This window comes from Lynx canadensis, chromosome A3, assembly GCF_007474595.2.
Source record: "Lynx canadensis isolate LIC74 chromosome A3, mLynCan4.pri.v2, whole genome shotgun sequence".
Classification (NCBI taxonomy): Eukaryota; Metazoa; Chordata; class Mammalia; order Carnivora; family Felidae; genus Lynx; species Lynx canadensis.
In genome coordinates, this window is record NC_044305.1 from 65,797,497 (window position 1) to 65,823,192 (window position 25,696).

A 25,696-nucleotide genomic window follows, 5' to 3' on the forward strand; every position below is an offset into this window, starting at 1 on the left:
AATAACAGTGGCCTAAAAACAGGAGAGAATTTCTTTCTCTCCTATCAGAGTTCAGAATTTGCAGTGTAGGGCTAAAATGACTGCTCTTCTCCATAAGGGCTTTAGGGAAGTAATTTCCAGCTCATGGCTCCAAAATCCTTCAGATTCGACCCTTGTCCTCATGGTCCAAAGTGGAGGTATCTGTTTTAAGCAGCCTGACATAGGAAGGAACAAAAAAGGGACTAAGGGCATACAGAGTTTCCTGGGTCCCTCAAACATGTATCTGTTTGCACCTCGTTGGCACAAATGTCTTTATTCTTGGTGGCTTTGTACCAGCTAATTATATTATTATGGAAGAAGGGGAGGACAAGTATAGGGTGCAGCTAGCAGTGTGCCACACTTCCCCAGCTCGAGGTAGTTGCTTTGCGCTTTGTGTTCCCAGCAGCGCTAATTAGAATTAATTAGAATTTAGGTTGCATTGTAATTTGTTTGCCTTCTCCACCAGATTGTGGACTTCTCGGGCTGAGTGTCTTTTTCTTTTTTTCTTTTCTCTCTCTTTTTCATCTCCAGCATCTTACATAAAGTTTAGCACATAATTCATGCTCATAGAGTATTGAATGAATGGATAAGACAGCAAAATTGTCAGAGACCTAAGCAGCCAGTGATATTTAAATACCCATGTGAACAAGGAAATTGCTTATGTAGACACTGATTTCTTAGACTTAATTTTTTTTTCCATTTTCTCCATTACGTGGAGAGGACACTGCCAATGATAAGAGGGTGTGGCTTCTCCTTTTCAGTAATGCCTCTAAATTAACCACACAGAACACAAAGTTACTTAAAAGATTGTGTATTCTTCTCTGTGTTATACTCGGTTTTTTTAAACTGTGGCAAAAGACACATAAAAGTTAACCATTTTAGCCATTTTTAGATAGACAGTTCTGCAGCATTAAGTACATTCACATTGTTGTGCAACCATCCCCATCAGCCATCACCAGAACTTTTTTTATCTTCCCCAACTGAAACTCTGTACCCATGAAACACTGACTCCGTATTCTCCTCTCTGTCCAGCCCTGGCAGCCACCACTCCACTCTCTGTCTCTATGAATGTGACCACTCTAGTACCTCATATAAGTGGGATCATACAACATTGTCCTTTTGTGACTGGCTTATTTCACTTAGCATAATGTTTTCAAGGTTCATCCATGTTGTAGCCTGTGTCAGAATTTCTTTCCCTTTTAAGGCTGAGTATGATCATGTATAGGTACTGCCTTTTATTTATCCTTTCATTTGTCAGTGGATGTTTGGGTTGCTGTGTTACACTGTTTTGGGGAGTTGTTTTTTGGTTTTTTTTTTTGTTTTTTTTTTTTTTACAAATATCCTCAAGAGAGATGCAGTCTTATTCTAATTTCACCACCACTATCCCCAAACACAAACCACATAATTATATACCTTTTTTTAAAGAAATTTAAAAAAAGAAGATGAAAACAATCACTATATTAGGAACACAGCTTTATGGGAAGTAATGTACTCCCCTCTCCCAATCACAGTTTCTGAAGTATAAGCTAAAAAGTAAAATTATGAAAAACATCGTGGTGTGAAATCTGGAAAATGGGTACAAGAGTGGAATTAGAAAGAAGCATAAGTGGCTTTTCACAAGAAAAGATTAGATTTCATTTTAATTAAGAGTCTCTTGCTATATGTTAAAGCCATAGGAGAGTACAACCTGTGAGTCCCTATCATTTTAAAATATAGAGATTTTAGGGGCTCCTGGCTGGCTGTGTTGGAGGGGCATGCAACTCTTGATCTTAGGGTCGTGAGTTTGAGCCCCACATTGGGTGTAGAGATAAAATAAATAAACAAAATACAGAGATTTTACTGTCACTGGACCATGAGAAAGAAATTATGGCTGTAGCTTGGTGGTTTGCTTTTATGAAATTCTCTAGCATTGAAGAAGAATAAGAAGGGTGGAGTAAGGAAAATTAGCTCTGTTCCTATCATCTGACCCCCTTTGTTATTAAGTGGAAGTTATCTTAGTGACAAGAATGATTGAATATTTGATTGCCAGTAATATGCTGCCTAGAAAATTCTCGGTTTTGGCCTCTATCCAACTGGTCACATAGTCCAAATAGTATTCTAATATGTTTACTAAAATTCTCAGATCAAGCTTTCAATTAATTATCTAAGTAGAGTACAGGTACAGTGGTTGAAGCAGAATCTCAAAACACTTTCCCATTGCTGCTGATTGTTTGGTCAGTTTGGCAAAATGGTGAATCAGACTTGATTAGCCACCTTACGAGCCAGCAGTTGATTCACTCCGTTGCTTGAGCCAAGACTGAAGAGCCAGAATAGAATAGAGTACATTGGTTCTGATACCTTTCTGTCTTTTCCAAAAACATCTGGATATAAATTCCCATCCCTCACCTAGGTATTTTGAGTTACCAAAAGAAGTAGAAGACTTCTTTGTCTTTTGAATCTCACAGTACCATTATAGAGATACAGTTAACATGCCTGCAACAATCTGAGCAGAAGAGAACAAACTGTGATGTTAGCAGTAAACCCTTTTTGAGAAATTAGGGCTTGGTATAGACATTAAACATTGAATTGAATGGCGAACTACGGAGTAGTGAAGGTGTTTCAGAGGAAGAAGAATTAAGTTGGGATTAAACAGGGCTTAATGATGGATGGCAGCAAGTGAAAGTCGGGTAAAAGATGCTGCATGTGACTGTTGACAGTTCCTGAAAGGAGAGGAGTCTAGCAGTGTTAAGAGTTTAGGAAGAGAGGAGAGACTAAGGTGTTGTGGAAGTTTAGGAGTGTGCCAGTAGAAATCTGGACAAGGCTCCTGGCAGTGAGAGTCATCCTGGAAAAAGCAACTGGTGAACTAGGTAACATTAAATATAAGGGTGGGAAGTGGAAGAAGAGTAAAATAAAATTTTTCTGAGAAATTCTGTAGAAAATGAGTACTGATATCCCAATTTGGGGGAGAATCTTAAGATAATTTTAGATATAGTGAATATGAAGTACAATTGGGAATAGCCAAATTGAGGCAGACTTTTTAGGCTATTGGGACTGAAAAGTGGGTGGAATGGGTCGTCTGGAAGTGTGCTTCTCATACACATCCAGCTATATTTGACGACGTAAGAATTGGTCCTAGAAAATACTAACGGTAAAGGCAAGAACACATGTTCTTACAGCTTCTACATATATGTGAAAACTCTTAAAATCAAACAAATTTTTTTCCCATTAGCTTCATTTCAACTAAAAAATAGTTCATAAATTACACCCAGGAAACTGAAGTTCTTCTCCCACGCTGTTAAATAGGAAAGTGGAATCCAAATTGCTTACATGACTAATGGGATGTAGAACAGGGGCAAGAACCTAGGTTCTTTCATAAAGAACAGCATCTTAGAATAAATCAGTATTGTGGCAGAATACCATCATGCCACGGAGAGTTATGTTCTTAAGTATTATTGTAAGTTATTGGATTAACTACTTAACGTGTAGTTTAATTTCATAACATTAGAAGTAATCTGCCAGTATGTAATTGAATATTTCATGTTTTTCTTTAGTGGAACATTTTGTTGGATCTGCTATGCCAAATGTTTATGGCTTTCTCTCTCGGAATGGCTCTTTGTGTATATAGCAAAATATATATAACCATATGGAGTCAAGTAGGAAAAGAAACTTGGCAAAGGAGTGTTTCTCTTACAATTAGATTAGAAATTGTCTTAAGATGTAGCATGTTACACTACTGATAAAGGTAATATAATAAGGGAAACGATAGTCTAGTGTAGAGATGGACTGTTAACTTGAGTTTCACTAAAGATTCCTGAGGTGGTTGTTAGCAGCACTTTGCTAGTGCCTACAGCAAATACTGCTTTCTGCTTTCTTTGTTCCTTCGTGTATGCTGCCTTTTTGCTCTTTGTTTTCCCTTTTTATGGTGAAATATACATATATATTGAACAGTGAATAAAATATAAAGGGTCATTTTAATGACTAATTAAAAAGCACACCACCCAGATTAAGAAGTAGAGCACTGTCTGTGTTCAACCACATACAGTGCCTGCCAGTGCCCCTTCCTGATCAGAGCCCAGCTCTCTCTACCCTATCCCATCTCCCAGAAGTAACATTTCTACTTCGGTGACAATCATTTTTTCCTTCTCTGTAAAGTTTACTGCCTGTGTGTGCATCCCTAAATGATGTAGTTTATTTTTGCCCTTTTGTACACATATGTGTAGGCATATGTATATATGTCAATATGGAGTCTTTTGTGTCTGACTGATTTTTGTGCCATTCATCCATATGCTATATGTATGATATTTTTATTTCTCTAATCCATTGTACCCATTCTGCTCCACCACATGAATATGCCGTGCAAACCCAGACTGCAAACCCTGTTTGCAAATCCTGTCTGGGGTGGACAAAGTCTTAGGGATTTGTATCCTGGTTTTCCTACCCACCATGCTTCCTTTCTCTTGCTTTTCTCTAGGCTAAAGCAACTACAATCCCCTGGGGTTGGGATTAGGGTTTAGGTTTTGTTACAGTTTACCTTTACCTAAGATTATAGCCCTTCGGGGTCCCAGGTAAATGTGGGAAAGAGTTCCCTTATACTCTCCACCTTTTGAGGCATGTTTACCCTGACAGTCATTCCCCCCACCCTGTGAGGTTTATTTGCTGTGTTCTACCTGCAGATGCCTTCAGGGCCAGAGTGTCTTCAGGGGGGGTCCTGTTACCTCTCTGGGGTCCCAGTTGCCCCTTGAATTTTCTGGCAGTTTCCCACCATTCTGTCAGCTTTTTACTTTAAGTTGTTTTTGGGGCTTGGGGTTTTTGTTGTTGGTGGTGTTTTTCTTTCCTCTTTCTTTCTTTCTTAATTTCTTTCTTTCTTTCTTTCTTAATTTCTTTCTTTCTTAATTTCTTTCTTACTTAATTTCTTTCTTTCTTTCTTTTTCTTTTCTTTTTCTTTCTTTCTTTCTTAATTTCTTTCTTAATTTCTCTCTTTCTTTCTTTCTTTTGTATTTAGGGATTTTTAATTGTTTTCAGCAGGAGGTTTGGTCTGAAAAATCCTAGTCTGTCATTACCAGATATGGTATCCTCTTGATCTTGATTTTTTTTTCCCCGCTTAGCCTCCTATTTGCTGTTTTTCCTTCAGCCTCCTTGTTAATGACCTTCACAAACATTCATATATTGAGCATATAATACATACCAAACGTGGCACAAAACAAAGTCCCTGCTTTCTTGAAACTAACGAGGTGGATTCTGGATTGTGGGCAAAGTTGTAGCACTATAAGATAGCATTTTCCAAACTGATAGACAGAATATTAGTGTCCTATCTAATCTTAATAAGGTAGCCATTGTCAAATAAGTCTGGGCACTAATGCCCAGGAAGTTATCTTCTCTCAGAGAGCTCAGTCATTATCTTACTTAAACTGGAAGCTTTATGTATAGAATGCCTTTTGATATTTTATAGCGTACTAGTAATCCAAAGAACATGATTTATGAAATTCTAGAGTAGGATTCTGGAGTAGTAGTAAACATCTCTATATTATTATGTGTTGTCACAGAGCAGTTTCAGCTCCTGCTTTTCCCAGTCATGTCTAAGGGGAACATTTGCCGAGGGAGTAAACCAAGGCAGCTGTGCTCTACATTATAAATGACCTTCTCTTATTTGGCTGTAGGTGGTTGGAATGGTGTGGGTGCCCAAATCAGAGGCGCCAGTTATAGGTCAGCCACTGGCCAGCTGGGTGCACTAGCACAGAGAGTTTTGTCCAGATGGGAACCAGCCCAACCAGTCAGGTTCCCACAGATCTCATTGGCTGGTTAAAAAAATCTAACTCTTTGGGGCACCTGGGTGGCTCAGTCGGTTAAGCGTCCAACTTCAGCTCAGGTCATGATCTCGCAGTTTGTGAGTTGGAGCCCCGCATCAGGCTCTGTGCTGACAGTTCAGAGGCTGGAGCCTGCTTCAGATTCTGTGTCTCCCTCTCTCTCTGCCCCTCCCCTGCTTGCTCTCTCTATCTCAAAAATAAATAAACATTAAAAAAAAATTTTTTTTAAATGTAACTTTTAATTTTCTGTCTGGATGTACTCAGGGTAGACAAGTAGAAGGGAGTGGTGGTTGCTGTAAGGAGACACACAATGATGTTGGATCACAGAACATAGAAAAAGTCAAAGATTTTGAAGTTAAGCATTGGAAAGAAGCAGAATTTGAGAAGGAGATAGGAGAGACCTGTAATGCACCAAGAATTAGCGAAAGGTATGACAAAGTGGTGGCCATGGGGTTAAAAAGAAATTAGACTGTTAGGAGCAGAGAGACGAGCTGGTGGCTGGAGGCAAATCAGATACCAAAAGCTGGCACCCAGGGAGTTGCTGAGTCACCACAATAGCAGGGGCACTAGAATGAGGACTCACCAACTCCTTCTGCTCCATCCCCTAGGGCAGCCTTGGGACCAGACCAGGTTCTCAGGTCCAGTGTCCTTGAGACCTACCCCCACGTGTGTTACTGGTTTTGTTGTTGGATTTCTGTGAGAATTCTTACTACTTCCCTTATCCTCACATTCATACTTAGAACCAGTCCTTGGCCCCCACCATGCACAATGACATTTGCCAACCTAAGTGAATGTCCGTACTCTGCAGCCAGAAGAGACTGATACCAGAAGAGTTGAATTCATATCAGAGTGCTACTTTTTTGATTAACAACTTGAGAATGTTTTCATGTCAGTGGAATACACACCATTGCTACCACTGCTTATTCCCTTCTCCTTTTGATTACATTTTAGAAACTTGTCTTTTGACCTCAGCTGTGTCAAAAGTGGTATTGTTGGATGGCATCGCATAATCTACTTCTGTTGGTTGTCCTATACATAGTATCTCCATGTACCAAAAAATGCACATTACTTATTATTGGTATTCTTTTAGAAAGGGTTTTTTTTTCCCCCCAATCCATTGTTACTTAGTACTGTTTGAGAAAATCAGGCTGGCTTTGTGGAGATCTCTCTCTCTGTATTATTCCTTTCCCCGTTGATTTGGTTCGCCGACCTCTCTCACCCCCGTCTTTGTGTGACTTTTTCCTCCCTCATTGTCCCCCCACCTTTTCTTAAAAAGTGTTTTTTTAATACTTCATTATTTATTTCTTATGTGTTTTACACATAATTCTGGGTTTATAATATGAAATTAGTTTGGTCTTTTTCAAGATTTGCTTCCTTTTTCAATAGCATTTTTTTTCCAACTAGGAAATGAATACATTTGAATGTAATGTTTTCGAAAATACAGAAAAGGAAAAAAATGAAATTATAATAAAAAAACCCACCCAAGATAACCCCATTAGTATTCCCTATACGTAATCTCTTTAGTAAATATATGTTTATATGTGTATGTGTATGTTGAGGTAAATTTAGATGTATTGTTCTGTGTCCATATTCGTTTAATATCATGAAGATTGCCAAAATTTTAAAAACTCCTGAGACATGGTTTTTAATGTCTTTTTGTTATTCCAGCATATGAAAGTAGCACAAGTTATTTAACAAATTCTCTATTAACTAAACAATACAGTTATTGCCAAATTTTTGCTAAAATAATGTTATGAGGCCTATCTTTTGTATGTAAATCTATGTCCTTACCTGACTATTTTCTTGGAATAAATTTCTAATTGTGAAACCACTGGTCTAAAGGTATAGTATGTCATTTGTCCTTTAATTTCGTTTGTGGGGGTTTTTTTGGTTAACCAAAGTTTAAAATTTTATATCATTAAGTATTTGGATTTCCTTTTGGTTTCTTTCTTCAGCATTTTGTTTAAATAGGCTTTCCCGTCTTTTTTGAGAGGTTATCCTTCTATTTACTTCATTAAAATTCTCACCCATTCCTTTTATAGGAACATTTGAGATGACTAAATTATAGACCCAGAAGCACAGTTTTCAAGTTTCAGAAAATTGGACTGTTAGCTGTATTTTTATTCCCATCTACTTCCAAACAGAAGGAAAAAAGATGATTAATAATAAACCTATGGTTGAACATTTAGTATAATGATAGTTGATCTAGCCTTATGTACGGGAGTGGAAGGAGGATCTCCAAGTCAATCACAAACTTATAAACTAAGGTCTTTCGTGTGGGTTTCCTGTTGATAATAGCAGAAAAGAGGAGGAACAGTATAAGTTTTGTTTTTCATTGTCTGCTTAAAGGAAGCATATTGATTTTTTTTTGAGAGAGAGAGAAGTCTTGGCAGTAAAGTCAAAGAGGAGTTTTCTTGTGTGGGTCTTTATATGACAGATACCATTTTTTAGAATATGGAATAATACAGGCCATTTATTTTATAAATTCTTTTTTTTTTTAAGTTTATTTCTCTGTTTTTAGTAATCTCTACACCCAGCGTGGGACTCCAACTCATAACCCGAAGTCAAGAGTCACATGCTTTCTGACTGAGCCAGCCAGATGCCCCATTTTATAAATTCTTAATAAAAGTTGAGGGTGTAATATTAAGTTGTAATTCCAGTAAAGTATATCTGTAGGAAGTCAAAATAATGCAGACCACATATTGAAGTAATTTGATCAGGTACAGAGCATAGAAAATCTTTGTGGATGGTTTGATATTCCTTAAACTAGGTGTTTGAACATAATAATCAAGATTTCTAAAAATCAGATTTTGACATACATATTTGTGATTTCTACTTAGAAATAGAAATTGTGGAGTGGTTCATCCACATTAGATCCAAGTATTTAACTGGAAAATTTGACATAGGGGAAAATTAGAGTATTATTATTTGACAGGGTGGAGAATATGAGAATTAACTGTACTTTAAGCTGCTTGATTCATCTTTGAAACTATTTAAATTTATTTTTCTCTATTTGTAAAAAGAACCCCTATTTTAAGCTATATTTATGGGAAGTAAATATTCCCTTAACTCTGTAGGAAGGTTTTTTTGGGGGGAGACAGGGGATGGGGGGAGTTTGTATTGACAGAACAGTATGGCTTTTATTAGGTATTTTTTCAGCTAGCACTGACTTGTAGTGTTTAAATTGAGCATTAAATCAGCACTTGACTGAAACATGACTAGCTGTGGGTAACGAGACTATTTAGACAGCTCTGTACGTTGGATGTTAGGATTACACTTTAATCGGACAATAGTGTGATCAGGAATCAGAACTGTAACTGCTGTGCTGCTGCTAGATCTTAAATAATGTGACTCTATTTGTGGAATGCTATGCTTTTTTTTTTTTTAATTCTAACATTAAAAAAAAAATCAATAGCCCTTTGAGGTTAGTTAATTCAGTTGCTTGTGGAAGAAAGACTACCTGGGTTGGCTAGAGACAGAGGGTTGCTTATCCTCTTCAACATCTCCCATGAAAGACTCCTCACAGATCTCTTCTGGTTGTTTATTTACATTTTTAACTATTTGCAATATTAATTTTTTTCCTAAGAGTTTCGAAGGAATTCTCCTTTTTAGAGAGAGATTCCTTATACACATAAAAACAACCATTTGGTCACATTTTTTCTCCAAGTATTATAATTTCAGGTATGTTAGTTACCTTTGTATTCCTAAGTTATGATACTGAGAACTATTGTTTGTTGCTCCTTTGGTGCATAGTCCTTAAAGTATGGAGGAAGTAACTAGATATAGAGTACCTAGACTTTGTTCTTAACTGCTTAAAATCCTGGAATCAATACTATGGAAGATGTTCAGAGGGCAGGGAGAGGAGGAAGATAGGCTAGGTAGCTGTTACAACTCAGACGTGTAGGGGCGCCTGGGTGGCGCAGTCGGTTAAGCGTCCGACTTCAGCCAGGTCACGATCTCGCGGTCCGTGAGTTCGAGCCCCGCGTCGGGCTCTGGGCTGATGGCTCGGAGCCTGGAGCCTGTTTCCGATTCTGTGTCTCCCTCTCTCTCTGCCCCTCCCCCGTTCATGCTCTGTCTCTCTCTGTCCCAAAAATAAATAAACGTTGAAAAAAAAATTAAAAAAAAAAAAAACCAACAACTCAGACGTGCAAATGATGCTGAAGCCTGAACCTGGAAGAGGGGCAGTGAGATAGAACAGACAGACCTGTCACGGCTATGGGCTGGACTGTAGACCACATTCTTACGGTTCATTGCTCCCTAGGGAAGCACAAAGGCAGTGGTAACTCTAGCATATTTTCCCCCTTCCATTTTAATCTCATCCTCTGGAGCATATAGAAGTTAGGACTTTGGTTAAAGGAATTATTTAACAGAAATATCAGTCTGTTTTCTTGCCCTTTAAGGTCATTTTCTTTGTTGCAAGTCATTTAATTTCTGTTTCCACTGTTTGTTGTTAGTATATAGATATATTTGTACTTAGCATATAGATAATATGATTTGATTTGTGTGTTTATCTTGTATCCTGTGACCCTGCTGGAAGGACCATCCTTCCTTCCTTCCTTCTTTGCTTCCTTGCTTCCTTCCTTCCTTCCTTAAGATTCCTTAGGTTTTCTATATGGACAATCATGTCATCTGAGAATGGACAGTTTTATTTCTTCCTTTCCAATTAGTATGCATTTATTTCTTCTTCTAGCCATATTGTGCTGGCTGTCGCTTTTCTTTTCACCCTAAGCTCTTGCTCTGGCCACCAGTGATTAGAAATCACAGTTGTTAGAGTGACTTCTGCCTGGAATGCTTGTCTGGGTTGGTGCTTTCCTGTGCAAAGATTTTTAATTACTGACTCAAAGTCTTTAAGGGTTATGGGCTATTGATTTTTTAATTTCTTCTTGAGTCAGCTTAGGAAATTTATATTTTTTCAAAGAATCTAGCCATTTCTTCTTTTTAAACTTATTGGCTTAAAGTTTTTCATAATGGCCTTTTACCCCATAAATCTTTATTTTATATCTCTGTTTGTTCCCCTTATGTCTTACAGTATTCATCCCTGTAGTTTGTGACCCTAGACTATTGTGCTTTCTAAGGGTTTTGGTCTTCTCTTGATTGGTCCGTGTGTGGGCACACTAACCCCGGGCCCCGTTTCTAACTTGGAGTTTCTAACTGCTATATACTTGGTAAACAGAGAATAAAGTTTGTTTAAAATGCGGGTCAGCTTAGAGTAAATATGCATCGAGCAAGTATTCTCATCTGAGAATGTGAACTTTCAGTATAATGTCTTCCACATGCAGTATCAGTAAATGTTAAAATGAGTATATTTTTAATCATCTTTTCAGCTTACTTGTTTCTCAGCTTTTGATAGATAAGGTTTTATTTCTGTTCTTTTAACAAGTTAAAGATTTTTTAATTGTCCTCTTTTTTTTTTTTTTAATATATGTTGTGTGGTAATAGATAACACAAAACTGGGGTGTATTACTTGGAGTTCCTAGTCTGTAATTTTGGTCAAAGTGTTCTTCCTGATATTAGTTTTCGTAAGTGTTTAAATGGTATCCTTATTTGCCTTTACTTCTTCCAAGATCCCTCCCAAATATTCTAAAGAATAGACTGATTTCAAGATGTTTAAATTTTCTTCTTTCTTAAGCTGGTAGAGAATCTAGATCAAAAAAGGAAAGTTGTCCTAATTATGTTTGTTTTCTTTCTTAGATTCATTACAAGCTATCAAATTATTTGAAGACCCTTAGTTTTCTTCAGGCCTAAAATTTGGCATAGAAGAGAGTAGTGCCCTTTAGTTTATACGAGGAGGATACATGTATTCTCAGTAGTTTTAGACAAAAAGTAAAAGGGTAAAAGGAAAGTATTGTTATAAAAAAAATCATCTTATTTTAGTCCTTAGAGTCTTTGTATTTCTTGTGATACTAAACTGCTGGGGTTATAAAATGGTTACCCTTCCTGGAGAAGGAAATGGTCCAGATTACAGTTACAAATTTACCATTAGTAACTGAATATTCTTTGTGAATTATTAGCACCATCACAAGGAGCTCATTGTTAAGCACTTTCCCAAATCAGAGATTCTTTTCTGGATTAAGACTAGCCAGCCTAGTAACTTGCTCTGCCAAATTCTTCAGCAGAGAGTTGTTTTGCTTTGTTGGTGTTTGTTTGTTTGTTTGTTTGTAGCTGCCTTTTGGTGTTAAGGGAGATGGGGGGACAGGGGTGTTGATGTCACGTGTCTGTATGCATGTAGAGGCAGTATCTACAGTACTAATCACACACTGTTACAGCGCTTAGGGCAGGTGCCTGATTTGCCTAACTGAAGCGGCCTCCCTTGAGGCAAGAGATGAAGGAAAGACTAACTCACCAGTTACCTCTCCCTAAACATAAATCAGCTTTGCTTTATGCTACTGTCACCAACATGTACCTTCTCCTGCTTTGGATTGGTTGTAAAACAAAAGCTACCATTTTTGAGCCCCTGCGATCTACTCAGCTGTACTTACCTTGTATCATGTTATCCTCTTAAAAACCCTTGTAAGAGAGGGCTAATTGTTCCTATTTTTAGATGGAAAGGCTGAGAGTTAGATTTCACACAGCTAGCAGAGTGCTTGAATTTGATTTTCGGGCTCTCTGAAGCTAAAGCATATGTTCGTTGTGTTCCACCACGGTCTGCCAGTAATGCTGGCCAGATAAGAAACGTTTCAGTGAATGGTATATTTGTTAGCTTATTACATAAGATACTTTATCCATGGAAAATGAAGTGTAACTTATTAGGATTTTATGCTCCTCTAGTATGCAGTATCTATATGGTAATATTGTGGCACTGTTTTTATAGATTAACAAGGAATATTAGAGCAAAAAATAAATGAATGAGGACTATGTTTCTGGGCCTTGCCCAGTACTGTGCAGATTAACTATGTTCAGTTTAGGCTGTAGATGAACTATAGCTTCAACTGCTTTGGAACATTGAAATCCCTGTAGTGTTTCCCAGGAAATAATATAGAAGTTGAAATGGTTAATAGAATTTACAGTCTGACAGATACTGTACATTGACAGATACTGACATTTTGCCATGACCCAGAACTGAATGGGAGAATTATTTAAAAGTTAAAACTTTATGCTAGATAGTACTGGTAGCATTTTTGAAGCCTCCTGTCTTTTGAGTGTCTCACATGTGAAAGGCTTTAATAGATGTGGTTTCTGATTCTCATATCCAACCCAGGAGGTAGGTGTTGTTATCCTCATTTTACCAAGAGGGACATTTAAGTTCAGAAATTCATCCAAGTATGAATACATCCAAGTTCACAGCATTCTAAAGTGGTAAAGCTGGACTTGAACCTTGTATCCTGCTCCACCTCCTCATAGACTGTCTCATGCCTGTGCCCTTTACATTATGCTGCTGGAAGCAAAGGGCAGGCAGCATCTCTGCAAGTGATTTGGGTTTAAGAATGGGATTTTGATGGCCTGTAGCACCCTCCTACACACTGGAAGTTAGAATTGTGTGAGTAAAATTTGAGAAACAGAGATACAAATTTTACTTACTTGTTTTTTTATTAGAAATAGCCCTCAAGGCGCCTGCGTGGCTCAGTTGGTTAAGCGTCCGACTTCAGCTCAGGTCATGATGTCACAGTTCATGAGTTTGAGCCCTGCGTCAGGCTCTCTGCTGACAGCTCAGAGCCTGGAGCCTGCTTCAGTTTCTGTGTCTCCCTCTCTCTCTGCCCCTCCCCTGCTTGTGCTCTGTCTCTCTGTCTCTGTCTCTGTCTCTCTGTCTCTCACTCTTAAAAATAAACATTGAGGGGCGCCTGGGTGGCGCAGTCGGTTAAGCGTCCGACTTCAGCCAGGTCACAATCTCGCGGTCCGTGAGTTCGAGCCCCGCGTCAGGCTCTGGGCTGATGGCTCAGAGCCTGGAGCCTGTTTCCGATTCTGTGTCTCCCTCTCTCTCTGCCCCTCCCCCGTTCATGCTCTGTCTCTCTCTGTCCCAAAAATAAATAAAAAACGTCGAAAAAAAATTTTTTAAAAAAATAAAATAAAATAAACATTGAAAAAATAAAAAAAAAAAAAAAGAAAGAAATAGCCCTTCAGTTATCTTTTTGGAGAAAGTATTAATGCAGTCTAACACTGTGACTTGACTCTTAATTTGATGTCCCCTTTTTCTTCTTTTTTTAAATGGGCTACTGTATTTCTCTTAATATGCAGGAAGAAATGTAAGAACTTCTTAAATTTCATCCCTTGAAATTAGGCATGTGGTTTCAAACATATTCTTAACTGACTATTGCTAGTATTCTAGAAAAGTAGAACCTATTTACATAGATCCATTAGTTTTAATAATGTCAGAACATTTCTGAGTGGCACACAAGCCTATACAAAGGGTTAGGACTTTCATAGTAGATAGGCATACATATTTCTTTTGTAAATGAAGAAGTTATACAAATAATGAAACAATGACAAAAGAAACATATGTGAACTATAAAAAATATATAGTTTTCTTATATAAAACATCAGTTTTCTTGTTACTTCCATTTTACCCCATCACCACATTTGTACCATGAAGCCTGGGGAGAAACATGGATGCTTTAGAACATGTAAAACATTCACAGTAAGCCTGTGAATACACCTTTTACTCGGCATTCTTTTGGTCAGATTATTGTTTCACTCATTTCAATTAAAATGGAACAAGCGGTAGTTTTCTTTTCAGTATGTATGTGTTAGCTTTGTCAACTTTTTTTAAAAAATATTTTTAATGTTTATTTTTGAGAGAGAGAGAGAGAGAGAGAGAGAGGAAGGGAGGGAGCAAGGAGGGGCAAAGAGAGAGGGAGACACAGAATCTGAAGCAGGCTCCAGGCTCTGAGCTGTCAGCACAGAGCCCAACGTGGGGCTCGAACTCACGAACTGTGAAATCATGACCCAAGCCCAAGTCAGAGGCTTAACCGACTGAGCCACCCAGGCGCCCCTGTGGCTTTGTCAACTTTTAATATCAGTTCCACCCTTGTTCTGTAATAGTTGAAGAAATATAGAAATGATATATTCCTATAGGTTTTAAAGAGCTTTGTCATGACACTACCTGGATTTAGAGTTGTTAGTGTACAGTTCTAAGCTGTATTCAAGAAGAGCTAGAAAACCTGAACGGACTGATAATAATGGAAGAAACTTACATCCAGGATATTACTAATCTCTCTGTTGTATTCATTTCTGCATCTATAAAGTTGAGATCATTTTTTCTCGCGGGTTTGTTGGGAGAAGCAAAATTTTTATATCAGTGCCTGGCACATGGTTAGCATTCAGTAATGGAAATCATCCTCAGCCATCCTTGTCACCACTGTTCTTTTGTTCAGCTTGCTAGACGTTTGTTTGTTTGATGTTTTATTGCTTACTTCAAAGACTCTTGGATTTATTTGTTGGTTTAAAAAACATAGCTGCTAGACATTTTTCTCTTTTACTAATCTGATCCCATCTCTGACATAGCTAATTAAATAAAAATACATTTTTCAAGAAATGAGAAGGGCTATAGCCACCAACATGAAGGAGATTTTTTTAATTATTAAAGAATCTTAGGGGCGCCTGGGTGGCGCAGTCGGTTAAGCGTCCGACTTCAGCCAGGTCACGATCTCGCGGTCCGTGAGTTCGAGCCCCGCGTCGGGCTCTGGGCTGATGGCTCAGAGCCTGGAGCCTGTTTCCGATTCTGTGTCTCCCTCTCTCTCTGCCCCTCCCCCGTTCATGCTCTGTCTCTCTCTGTCCCAAAAATAAATAAACGTTGAAAAAAATTAAAAAAAAAAAAAGAATCTTATGTATAGCTTCTTGTATAAAAGAGAACATATACTAACATAACCAGTGGTTATCTCTGAGTGGTGGAATTTCAGGTGAGGTTAGACTTGTTTTGGTATGTTTATATAGTGCTTTAATTCTTCCTTAATATGTATATGTTTCATTTTTATAAGAAATAGTTCCCAATTTTTTTGCTGTTATGCTTTAGGAACCATCCATATACCTTTATCATTACAAATTTAAGATTATCCTCTTAAGGTATTGTTTCCCTAAGTTGTTCCATAGAATGTCCATTAGTTTTAGTAAATATAATATCAAAGGTGTTATAATGTGTTATATCAGAGGTGGCCAAGTATGTCCCTTAGGGCAGATCTGGTTTGCCACTTGTTTTTGTACAACCCTTGAGGGTAATGATAAATTTTACATTCTTAAATGGTTGAAAAAGAAATCAGAAGAAAAAGAATTTTGTCGCAAGTGGAAATGACGTGAAATTTGAATTTCATTGACCACAAATAAAGTTTTATTGACATGCAGTCGTACTTATTTACTTATTTTCTGTGGCTATGTTCAGGCTATAATGGCAGAGTTCAGTAGTTGCCACAGAGAATGTATGGGCTGGAAACCTAAAATACTTATTATATGGCCCTTTACAGAAAAAGTTTTGTCGACACCTGTACTACATTGGAGAAATCTGTTTCGAGTTTTGTTCTGGTGTTAGTTTTTGTGTTTTTTTGTTTCTGTTTTTGTTTTTTAACTCTGCCTGCTTTAGGGTAACCATCTAGTTTAAAATCTATAATTTCCAAATTAAAAGTAAGAGCATTTTGATAAATATCCCCAAATTTCCATGCACAAAAAAATCTCTAATATATGAATATGTTGTTTTCTTAATGGTCTATAATTTTCAGTTTTGGATTCCTCTTTTACTTAAGAGTTATATTTTCCTAGTGGTTTTTTTTGTTTGTTTAATATCTGGTTATTAATTCCCATTGTGGCCAAAATGTGGCCTGTATAATTTAAAAATTTTCCTGTTATACAATGTATCATGCACAGGAAAGAGTGAATAAAATGTAAGTGCAATCTGAAGAACAGTTAATAAATAAAACCATGTACTCATCACCCAGTCTAAGAAATAGAAATTACCAGTGTTTTATTTATTTATCTGTTTGTTTTCTTTTTAAATTTTGTAATGTTTATTTTTGCGAGAGAGAGACAGAGCACAAGCAGGGGAGGGGCATAGAGAGAGGGAGACACAGGATCTGAAGCAGGCTTCAGGCTCTGAGCTGTCAGCACAGAGTCCAACGTGGGACTGGAACTCACAAATTGCGAGATCGTGACCTGAGCTGAAGTCGGATGCTTAACCAACTGAGCCACCCAGGCGCCCCATGTTCGTTAATTATGTAAAGTAGTCTCCATGCCCAATGTGGAGTTTTGAGCTCACAATCCTGAAATCAAGATTTGCATGCTTTACTGCCTAAGCCAACCAGCACCCCCCAACCATGTTAGCTCCCTAAGTGCCTCTTTCTAATTCTGTATCCTTCCCCTCAATAGGGAGCCATTTCCCTGGTTTTTACATTTTTATTATATATCTAGGTATGCCTAAACAATATATTTTGGGGTTTGCCTGTTTAAAAGGTAAATTGATTCATCATGTAGGTATCATCTATATCCTTTCTTTCTCTAAGCATTATGTTTTTGAGATTCACATATAGATGCAAACAACCGTAGTTTGTCATGCCTGCTATACGTATAGTAATGCATTATATGAACGTACATTTATGGACCAATGAAGCTTCACTTAGATATCTCAATAACTGTCTCAACTACAGCATTTCCTAACTTAAAGTTATTACTCTCTCCAACCCTCAGTTACCAAACTGTTCTGTCTGTTGTGTTTCCTGTTTCTGTCATGGCATCTCTATACTCCCAATTCCCCAAGCCAGAAACTTGGCAGTTATTTTTGATATCTGCCTCTTTTTCATTCCTCATTTCCAATCAGTCATTACTCCTATAGATTTGACTTCTCAACATTTCATATTCATGTTTACCATCACCATCCTAGTTGAGCTCCTATTTGTCTGCTGCAGTAGTCTTCAGTGCAGTATTAGCATTCTGTCTTATTCTCATTTCATTGATTCCAAAGTTCACCAGCCTCACCTATACACTCGTCCTTTCACTTGCCAGTCTCTGCTCATTTAGCCATTACACAGGCCATGCTCACTCCTGCTTTGGGACTTTTGCAAATGCTGTTCCCTCTGCCTATAGAACAGTCCTGATTCATCTGTCAGGACAAAATTTTGAACTATCACCTCCTCAGAGAGAAGTTGTCTTTGCTCACCATCACCATAAACTAGGTCATGTCTCTACTCTTAGGGCTTTGTACTACACCCTCTTGACACTACTGTAAATTTTAATTAAATGGTTATTGAGGAAGACCTCTTATCTGATTCACTTAGGACCAGTGGCCTACAAAGTGTAATAAAGGAAGAAGTCATAAGAAGGGATACATACCTTAAATATTTTACTCTAATTTCAAGAATAAGACTGCATGGGGGCGCCTGGGTGGCGCAGTCGGTTAAGCGTCCGACTTCAGCCAGGTCACGATCTCGCGGTCCGTGAGTTCGAGCCCCGCGTCAGGCTCTGGGCTGATGGCTCAGAGCCTGGAGCCTGTTTCCGATTCTGTGTCTCCTTCTCTCTCTGCCCCTCCCCCGTTCATGCTCTGTCTCTCTCTGTCCCAAAAATGAATAAACGTTGAAAAAAAAAAAATTAAAAAAAAAAAAGAATAAGACTGCATGTTCATTTGCCAGATTTTTTATTAAGGGCCAAGATCTTTTCTTTGAGAGTAGGTTCACTAGTTGCAATTCCATATTGCTTATCTTGTAGAAACCATATCCTATATGTATCATCTAAGATTTCCAGTTTGGGTTTTTTAGGTAGAACAAGAATTCAGACTCTGATCATACATTCTGACTTTAGAATTCCTTGTAGATCTTTGCAATATTTTTTCTGATTTTTTTTCTTTTACTATTTTCTTATACCTTTTTCAACAGTGGTATCTCCCTTTTATTATTTCAGAGTCCTTCAACTCAGTCTTCCCCATTCCTCCACATTTCAGTAGGTTAATTAACAATTAAATCACACTGTTACAATAATAAGTATAAATAACATTTATAAATAACAGTGTTGGAAGCTAACATAACTAACTCTGTAAAAGTATAACTCAACTGGTGGGAACAGAAGTATCTGGGTGTACTAGATCATTGGGCCTCACATTTAAAAAACATTTTTTTTAAATTTATTTATTTTGAAAGAGAGTGAGCAGGGGAGGGGCAGAGAGAGAGGATGAGAAAAGATCCCAAGCAGGCTCTGCACTGTCAGCACGAAGCCTGATGTGGGGCTCGAACTCACGAACCATGAGATCATGACCTGAGCCGAAATCAAGAGTCCTAACGCTTAACTGACTGAACCACCCAGGCGCCCCTGGGCCTCACAGTTTTCGAGTGCATGTGTACATGGTCTACTGTATTAATATATTATGTGTGTTGTAAAAGTGTAAAGTATATAAGGTTGAATTATATGACCATTTATTACCCACAAAACATGATATTAAATACCAGTATAAAAGATAAACAGGCATCCAGTTAGATAACACAGACCATGTCACAAGAGAGTGTATAAATAACAATTAAAAAATAACATTTTTAAAAGCCCAAATGGTTCCCAGATTCTTTACGGGACTACAGCTATGACAGCCATACATCCCTGGATTTCCGTTTTACTCTTAATATTAAACACTGTATCATCTCTTTCTAAAAATTATTGAAGTGCCACCAAAATATCTATCAAAACTCATTTCTCCTGAACCTCCTCTTGTACCTGAATTTGGCACAAAAATACTTTAATCAGTCCCTGTTGTCTTGATTTTTGTTACTGTGACTGAAGGACTTTTTTCACTGGACAGGTATTACCATGACTAAAGTAGTCTAAATAGACTAAGAGGAGGGAGATAGATAGCGGAGGGATGTGGGTTGGGTTATATTCCCCTTCTTTACCCACTATTGTGTGCCATGTAGTCTTAAAACTTGTTGAATTTAATTTATTTCTAATAAAGTATGAATTAAGTCCCATTGAAATGAACCCCAGGAACTGTTTCAATTATTTTGTTTTGTGGAAATTTTGTAACATATACTGCTTGACATTAAGAGGGCCATTGACTATAGTCCTTAATTTTTTTTATATATGTAAATTTTTGTAGTAATGGAATTTGACCTCTGATTTTCCATAATTTTGATTTATAGCTTATCCTGTTAGATATCATTTTTCAACAAAAGCTCTTTAACTTACAATAGTTATAAAACCAGTTTTAAATTGTGATTGTCCTTGGGGGAAGGAATGACTTTTTAGGAATTTGCTTTGGATCATTTTAAGGACAGCTATGCAGGTGTAAAAATGTGAATGAAAGCTTATAATGGATGATGAACTTGTAATCTAGAGTCAGTACATAGGAAATTCAACACTTTTTTAGTCCTGTGTAACTTTATATAAAGCCCTAAAGTAATGGACTTGTAAGTTAGGCCTCAAAGAGTTTCAGCTAAATACATTTCCAAAAATGTAACAACAAAACAAAGAGAAGAACCTCAAAACTGACATTGTAAATAATAAGATAGTTGAAATGCTTTCCTGATTCTTCTTACATGGACTCATCTGTGAATCACTATCAGTATTTTTTTCTTTGCAGTATTACAGCCGCCCACATAACATTCCCCATGTCAAGAAAAATCTACTTTCTATCCCCAAGGGATGTGGAAGCATAATAGTCTTTCTTTAAATTAGAATATTTTGTCACGATGCAGTCTAGCAACAGTCTCCAGATTAGGAATGGAGAATTCACTAAATTTCATGCTCTGTGAAAATGAAACTGAGGTTCAGTGTTAGAAACAGCCTTCTGTAACCTGGCAAGTCCATGTTTTCTACATGTCCCACTTGTTTTTACAGCGTATAAAGAACTGTATAAGGAGATAATAAGTGGTTTTAAGTTTGGTTGCTTTCTAAAATGGACATTTTTCAGGTATAGCTGAAATAAATAGCTACAGAATTTATCTTATAAACATGGAGAAGAGAGACTTTTGGACTTCTTGAATACTGCTCTTCTGATGTCCACAGTGACATACTCTAGACCGAGGTCAGTAAACTTTCTCTGTAAGAGGCCAAATAGAAAATATTTCAAGCTTTGCAGGCTACATGTGGTCTCTGTCAAATATTCTTTGTGGATTTTTTGTTTTTGTTTTTTTATCCCTCTAAAACTGTAAAAACCGTTCTCAGCTAGGGTCCATACAGAAACAGGCCACAGGCCAGATTTGGTCTTTGGGCTATCATTTGCTGACCCCTGATCCAGATCAGTACTTTCCAGCAGAAATATAATTTGGATTATATGTGTAATTTTTAATATTTTTAGTAGGCACATTTAAAAAGTAAAAGGCAGGGGCACCTGGGTGGCTCAGTTGGTTAAATGTCTGAATCTTGATTTTGGCTCAGGTCATGATCTCACAGTTTGTAGGTTCAAGCCCTGCATCGGACTCCAAGCTGACAGTGCAGAGCCTGCTTGGGGTTCTTTCTCTCGCTCTCTCTGCCTCTCCCCTGCTCATGCTCTTTCTCTCTCTGCCCCAGCCCCACGCATGTACACACATGTACTCTCTCTCTTTCTCAAAATAAATAAATAAACATTTGAAAACATCATTCAGGGGCACCTGGGTAGCTCAGTCAGTTAAGTGTCTGACTTCGGCTCAGGTCATGATCTCATAGTTCGTGTTGAGCCCCACGTCGGGCTCTGTGCTAACAGCTCAGAGTCTGGAGTCTGCTTCAGATTCTGTGTCTCCCTCTCTCTCTACCCCTCCGCAACTCATGCTCTGTCTCTCTCTCTCTCTCTCTCTCTCTCTCTCAAAAATAAATAAACATAGGGGCGCCTGGGTGGCTCAGTTGGTTAAGTACCCGACTTCAGCTCAGGTCACGATCTCACGGTCCGTGAGTTCGAGCCCTGCGTCAGGCTCTGGGCTGATGGCTCAGAGCCTGGAGCCTGCTTCCGATTCTGTGTCTCCCTCTCTCTCTGCCCCTCCTCCGTTCATGCTCTGTCTCTCTCTGTCCCAAAAATAAATAAACGTTAAAAAAAAAATTTTTTTTTAAATAAATAAACATAAAAAACAAAACAAACTTCGGGGCTCCTAGGTGGCTTAGTTGGTTAAGCATTCAACTTAGGCCGTGATCTCACGATTTGTGAGTTCAAGCCCCGTGTCAGGCTCTGAGCTGTCAGCACAGAGCTCTGACAGCTCAGAGCCTGGAGTCTGCTTCAGATTCTGTCTCCCTCTCTTTCTGACTTTCCTTCACTCGTGATTTCTCTCTCTTTCTCTCTCTGTCTCAAAAATAAACATTAAAATAAAATTTTAAATAAGCTGCTGGCACTTATCCTTGACTTCCTTTCATTCATCCTATGAATGAAAAAACCTCATTCATAAAAAAGTAAAAAGCAGATGAAATTAGTTTTAATAATATATTTGGCTAGTTATATCCAAACTATTTATCATTTTAATATATGGCACCAGCCACATTTCAGGGGCTCAATAACCCATGTGTTGGACAGCACAGCTCTAGATGACAAGCTACTGTGAGGGCTGTGAACTGGTGCCAGTGTTGTTTGTTAACAGTCTGGGACAAGTTAAGTATAGGAATTAAAAAGAAGCATTTAAAATATTCTACAGCTATTTGATAGTTATTTTATGTCTATTCAATCTAATAAGATTGGCACTTGTATTTCATATGTCTTTTTTCACATTTCACTTTTCTAATGTATTCTTAGAATGTCTTACAAAAGAATCTATTTGTGAAATTAAAAAGAAACTGCCTCTTCATTCTGGGTAGTTTAAGAGGCACTACTGTAGATAGTCTTTCCTAAGATTCCATAGGCCTCTTGTGTACATGGCAAAAATGAAACGAAGAGAACCAGTGATGAGATTGTGGTGGGTGGTGTACTTAGTTCTGCTCCCATCCCTCCAGCCACTACAGAGCAGTGTCCTCCTACTTATGTCTTTCAGAGCTACCATTGGAGCCCATGGCTGGAGTAGGTCAGTGGTTTTCCGGCTCGACTCTAGGATCACCCAGGAGCTTCTAAAAAACAGCAGTGTCCAGGCCCATCTCCAGACCAATTGAATCACAATCTCTCGGGAGGTGGCCTGTGTATCATGTAGTGTAAAGAGCTTTCCGGGTGATTATATTATGCAGCCAGTGTTTATTGTGTGGATCCTTCACCCCAGGGGAAAAAAAAAAAAAAATTTGCTGTTTTATCCATTTGGAAAGAATCACTAATCTGGGTAGGGGGTTTTCTGTGTGGTGTACTATTCACTCTCTGTAACAGTGAAAAGAGGGCTTTCCAGTTAAATATGTCAGGTTGAACATTGGCATGTTAACTTTACTCACTCCTGGAACCTCGCTAAAATTAAAGGAATAAAAAAGGTATAAGGGGGGCACCTGGGTAGCTCAGTTAGTTGAGCGTCCGACTCTTGGTTTAGACTCAGATCATGATCCCAGGGTCGTGGGATCGAGCCCCATGTTGAGGGAAGATTCTCTCTCTCCCTCTCTCTGCCTCACCCCTGCGTGCTGGTGTGTGTGCTCTCTCAAATAATAATTTAAAAAGAAGGCATAAGGCATAAACCCATAAGAAAGCAAATGAGAGACTGAAGTAATAATAAGCCTGATTGATCAACTGGTTTTCAGTAGAAGCAGGTAGCTAGGAATTAACAGAATGGAGAAAACAGATATAAATGGCTGCAAACAAAGATATTAAAAATAAGCAAAGCAATCTATAGTGTTGGCTCAGAAATTAGAGGAACCAGTTAGCTCAGAAGGTAAGGGTGAAATATGAAGCTGAACATAGGAGTGTTGGAAAGTCTGTATGTTTCAGATTCACACATGCCCTCCTTTACCCTTAGCAGTCAGGAGACTACTGCTCTTTTTTACCAGGGTAAAACTAGAGGTTAGAGTTTGGAGAAATTTAATCTAAGAGGTCCAGTCAGGACTGAAGTGGAGTATCTTTTGAAAATAAGGACACCTTTTTAAAAATAAGGACTAAGCAAAAGTCTGAATATTGTGGTTAAAACCCTACTATTCTCCTTGCCCTGTTCTCAGAACATGGCAGTCAGGTGGACATGTCCCAGAGAGGAAATTGGAGTATTTCTCTCCAGGGTAAGCAGCCAGGAGACAAGACTTACAGATCCTGGCATTTGTGGATTTCATAATAAAAAACCAACTCATTGCCTCCTCACCTTGTAGGGAAAGCCAGTCATTTTACAAGTACCCAACCCAACCTCCTGCACCATCACGTAGACAGAGCTTCTGATCAGCGTGTTAGTGGCCGCATCATCTGTGATGGACGGCTGGGACTCATCAGACACTTGTGGAAAGCCTCCAAAATAAAAAACAGAGACCTAAAGATTTAAGGAGAAAAAAGAAAGAAACAGATAAAAACATTTAAAGTGTTAAAAAAAAGAAGAAAACATTTGAAAAATTTGTATCCTCTGAGAAATGAAATATTCATCCAAGAAGCTAGAATAGAATGTTATTAAAAAGAACATTCAGAGAATAAGAAAAACGGTCTTGGAAATTAAAGCTGTGATAGGAAACATTCTAACTGCAGTAGAAGTGTTGCAAAGTGATACACCAAAGAAATCTTCCAGACGGTAGAAAAGAAAAAGAAATGCAATGTTGAAAAGAAAATATATATAATCAGAAGATGAATCTAAGAGGTCTGCTGTCTAACAAAAGGACTTTTAGGAGGGAGGGACGGGGGCAGTGGGAAGGACATGGAAAGGACACGATGAATGTAAAAAAGGCCCAGGCTAAGGATAAAAAGAAGAAACCACAACTTCTCACAAAATAAAAACAGGTCACATAAGAGGAGACCAGGAATTGCTGTGATCATGGACTTTTCACCTATTGCCCCTCTGTATATTAACTGCTATATACCTAGCAGTATGCTTATAATAAAGAATAATCTAATCTGAAAGTGTATTTTATGATTTCATAGGCATAAATTCTCTATGTTGGCATCATTATTAGTCCAAGAGCCCTTTCTGTAAGAAACTAGAATGAAGCTATATAAAGTTTATTTTTTATTGTTATCTTAGCCCTAGTCAACGTCTTGAAAATCCAGCTATTTATCACAAAGAGCATTAGGCACAGTTGTAGAAAGGTCAGCTCTAATGCCTGTCACCACTGTAAGAAAAACATTCCGGCAGGATTGCAAACTATGAAGAGTAAAACATAATGAGATAATAAACATGAACAAAACAAAATTCTGGGGAAAAAAGTACCATACTCATTAAAATAGAAAGAATAGAACTTTTAAATAGAAAATAGAAAGAAATAGAAATAGAAAATAGAAAGAAAGAACTTTAAAAAAAAAAAGTTTCTGCTATCCTTTGGTGACAAAACCACTTGATTTTAAATTTACATTTTTCCATTTCTTCTAATGTTGACTTTTAGGTTATTGAAGGAGACAGTGTGACTGTCAGTGTTAGAGTCGTAAAATAATTTGTAAAATGTGATAATCTGCTTTTGATTTTTTTTAAAGGAACAAAAATAAGCCAAATTGCATATTTTTTTATTTGTTTTGTTAATTACTGCGGTATCATAGCTTTTTCTATTACTCTGTTATCTCCAGGCTTTTCCAGGATTAAGAATTGGGAAGCTGAAAGACACCTTTCCTTTTAAATCCAAATATTCTCTTTCTTTCCTCCTACTTTCTTTTCTACTCAAACTGCTTCTTCAAGATTGTGGATAAAATTCAATACATTGCAGAATAGGAAGGGAGGATACTGAATTTTTACAAGTGGTTTATCTGTAAGCTGTAGGTTGCCAGATGAGTGGAATATAGCAGTTGGTAAGTGAAGTCAGGAAGATTAGTACTTAAAGATTTTTGAACTAATTTTAATGTGTTACACAAATGTCCTGATTTCAACTTCAGAGTAGTTGAATACAGATATGTTTCAACAATACAGAACATATCTTCCCTTTGTAGTACTTGAGCCAGTGCCTGAATTAGTTGTAGTAAGGAGACCAAAGTCGGTGTCATAATGACATTAGGTTGATGCGTGGGAAAAAGAAACCAGAGT

General features: G+C 37.8%; 1 protein-coding gene across 5 annotated transcripts in view; it reads left to right on the plus strand.

The window, feature by feature from the left end:
- SOCS5 (suppressor of cytokine signaling 5) overlaps window positions 1-25,696 on the plus strand; it is a 66,168-nt gene that overhangs the window by 35,870 nt on the left and 4,602 nt on the right. Inside the window, exon 1 of one of the 5 annotated variants that reach the window (XM_032592637.1) lies at window positions 22,535-22,791. The exons of the other annotated variants lie outside the window; for them this stretch is intronic. The gene's annotated coding sequence lies outside the window, so the exon portion shown is untranslated. Of the gene's footprint in view, window positions 1-22,534; window positions 22,792-25,696 lie in introns of those variants that run through there. 5 annotated transcript variants of the gene reach the window in all.